The sequence below is a fragment of the Brassica oleracea genome, chromosome C3 (genome assembly GCF_000695525.1).
Source record: "Brassica oleracea var. oleracea cultivar TO1000 chromosome C3, BOL, whole genome shotgun sequence".
Lineage (NCBI taxonomy): Eukaryota > Viridiplantae > Streptophyta > Magnoliopsida > Brassicales > Brassicaceae > Brassica > Brassica oleracea.
This window is the reverse complement of record NC_027750.1, coordinates 52,173,528-52,177,132: the sequence shown is the minus strand read 5'-3', so window position 1 is coordinate 52,177,132 and position 3,605 is coordinate 52,173,528. Positions and strand designations below refer to the sequence as shown.

Below are 3,605 nucleotides of genomic sequence, written 5' to 3'. Positions count from 1 at the left end.
TCACTAACCATTATTGATGAAGTCTTATTGATGAAGTCATCCCGGGTTCTCCTGAGATCAATCTCCAGTCAAGATTATACTGTTCGACATTCTCCAAGTGATTGCGAACACAAACCTAGAACTCTCAAGTATATTATCATATTGTATATGGGTTTATATTATGTTTCGATATCATAACTGATATTTAAACTCGCAGATGTGGTTGGGCAAATCCGTTATATCCAGGGCTCTGACCTCACCAAAGAAACAACCCGAGTCGTTATTTGTCTCCTCATTGATCTGTAAGAAATGATCAACACATAATTCCCTTTATATTACTATTTATATTGTGCTAACATCAATTATAAAAAATATTTTTTACCCAAGATTTGTGGACGTCTATTTATCTCCCTTAATTATCAATCTAATTATACATAAATCCTTATTTTACAACTTAAAAGAAACCACAATAACCCAGACAATCAAAACACCAAAAACTAGAATCCTAAAAAAGACGAATCATTAATGATCACCTCTCTTTTTCACTACAAGAAAACATCGGTATTCTGACGGACATTCCGACGGAAAAAGAAATCCTCGGAATATCCCGAGAAATTTCCGAGGAAATTCCAAGGAACCAGCTATTTAATAATTTACAAACTTACTTTCGCAGATGCTTACGAAGAAGACGAAGACGACAACCAAGATCAATGAAATTAACTAAACACAAAAAAAAGTAAGTTACAAATTTTGATAAATACAACTAACAATGATTTTTGTTTACATATTACCCATCAAATAAAAGACAAATAAAAGAAAAACAAACACAGCCACACCAGGAGATACAAGAGACAATCCTAACAGAAACAACAATATCTCCACCTGCTCACTCCTCTTATCTTATGAAAATAGCTTACATGCTCAATGTCAACAGACCAATGCTATTGTCTTCTTATGAAAAATACATATATTCGTTTAAAACTCATTAAGGCCCAAATATTAGTTGTCACTCATTTTATAGTTAATTCTACAAGTCTTCATGTATTTGTTTTAAAGGTCCGGTAAAAACAACAAGTTTAAAAATAAAAAAACATATAACCAACATAATAAGAATAAAAAAAATTATTATTTAATACACACAACTTACACAACTAAACTGGAAAAAAAATATTCAGAAACAAAAGGTACTCTCAACAACTTTAATATAATTTATGTAATCTCAACAATACAAGTAACAAATTAAAAAGACAAACAAACAATGAGTCTCAGTGACACAACAATCAACACCACGAACTATATCAATTACATTACTAACACAGTTTAGTTCTTCATGAGTGGAGAACAGTGCATACACAGTTCATCATCACAACTTTATTCCTATAACAATAAAAAAAACTTGAAAAACAAATGATCAACCCACAACACAAAATTCACAGATACAATAACCCTAAAAAATATTGAGATGAAACAAGAACTCTGTCAAGCGCGGAGGCATTGACCCTAGTTCCATGAAATCCTTAGTGCTATTTTCAGCCACATATTTGCTAAGAAAATGTAATCTTACGAAGATATGGAAACTCACACTCATATAGTAAAACAAAATATATGTAACGACCGTCCAATGGTTATTGGACCTCCTACATCCGTGAATCCTACCTCGTGTAATTAATTTTTGGAGGCATTTGTTTACTGATTCAGCACGGACAAATTTGGGCAAATGATCGAAAAGAAAAATGTATTTTGGTGACTTAGTAACCAAATCAATTTGCAAATCGGAATGTTACAAGATTGTTCTTTGACGAAATGATTAATTTGAAAACGTAACTTTAGTTATCAATCCTTGTCTGGAAATTATACTTTACGATCCACATGGTAGAGAGATTTAGGTAGCCTAGGATTGATCAAGACTTGAAGAGGACTGGCTTTGAGATTGACAAACCCGTTGCTCTCAGTCATGTCTACGTCTTGGCCGAATGGTGTTGCCAAGTCGAAGCTGTGCAAGAACCTAGCAAGAACATAGTGAACCATCCTCATACCTAGAGGGATTGCAGGGCACGAGCGTCGTCCCAAACCAAATGGAAACAACATGCCCATGCCACTAACATTATTCTCTATTTCTTGTGATGTTAAGACCCTCTCTGGTTTGAACAGCTCCTGCTCTAACCAAAAGTTTGGATCCCTCTGAACTTTCCACTCGTTTACGAGCACTCGTGTCCCTATTAACGTAACCCATTAGGATAATTAAAGACGATGCATCTCTGATGAGTACGTATAATCTTTTTGATAACATTATTACTATATATTACCTGCGGGAACATGAAAGTTTCCATTGGCAATGTCGAATCCTTCCATCACATACCTATAAGCGGTGAGAGGAAGTGGTGGATACAAACGTAATGTTTCCTTGACAATGGCATGGAGATAAGTCAAGTCATTGAGGTCGGATTATTCTACAACTCTGTCCCTTCCGATTTTTTGGTCAAGCTCCTCTTGTGCTTTCCTCAACTCATGGGGGTTATTAACGAGCAGTGACACAGCCCAAACCAACACAACAATGGCCGGCTCGCTCCCTGCAAATACCATGTTCTGTCGACACACATCAAAATCAAACAAGTTAGTTAAATCTAGCTAATAACACTTTATATTAGCATGCATGTAAGTTTTTTTTTTATTTAGGAGGGGGGTCGTACAAGGCATATGGCCTTGGTGGTAGTATGAGCATCATGAGTCGTTCCTGGAATCTCGCGATTTTTAAAGATCTCAATGAGTAGATCCAAATAGTGCTTTTCACATTCATCTCTCCTTTTCTTGTGTTCTTCAACCCAAGATTCAACAACTTCATCCAACTCTTTAGCCGTTCTCTTCATATCCTTTTTGATCTTCTATTCTAACCAACCAAGAGATGGTATCACGTCGGATAACAAGTAGAGCCCAAAGTAATCGAAATAATCTTGAATCAACTTCCCGTATCTCCTCGCTTCTCCCGCTTCGCAGTTTGGAGCCGCCCCGAAGTATCTCTTCCCCGCGATCATCATCAACGACATATTAGCTACTAAATCTTGCAAAGCACGCTTCATGTCCACCAAGACTACTCCCTTTTTAGCTCCACCCTCATACCTCATGTACAAGTCTTTAAACGCCATATCAACCTCTCTTTCTCTGCTACCCTTGAACTTATCAATCGTTGCGGTTGAAAAAAGCTCCGACGTTGCTATCTTACGCATCCCTTTCCAGTAAGGACCACAAGGAGAAAACGTTAAGAACGAGACATCATAGCCCAAGATCTTCGAAGCAGTGAGGTCTATCCGGTCTATGACCTTGTCGTGGACGGTGTAGCACTCTTTGGCCACCTCTTGGCTGCTTATGATCAGCACCTTGTACGACCCAAGCTTCATCGCGAACACCGGTCCAAGCACCTCGGCCATGTCCCCAAACGTTACGTGGGTTGGTTTTGAGCTTTTAAAGGATGTTAGATGCCCGAACAATGGCCATGCCCCAGGGGCCCACCACAAGAAAACACTCCGAATTCCGACGGAGCTTCCGACGGACACCAAGGTCGTCGGACATTTGCGACGGAATACTGACAAATTTCCGACCAAATCCAAAAAAATGAAGTCGTCGGAATT

At 38.1% G+C, this 3,605-nt stretch overlaps 1 pseudogene; it reads right to left on the bottom strand.

Moving 5' to 3' along the window:
- Nucleotides 1–1,782: 1,782 nt before the first annotated feature.
- The window catches only part of LOC106330890, a 17,248-nt pseudogene continuing 15,425 nt past the window's right edge, over nucleotides 1,783–3,605 (bottom strand).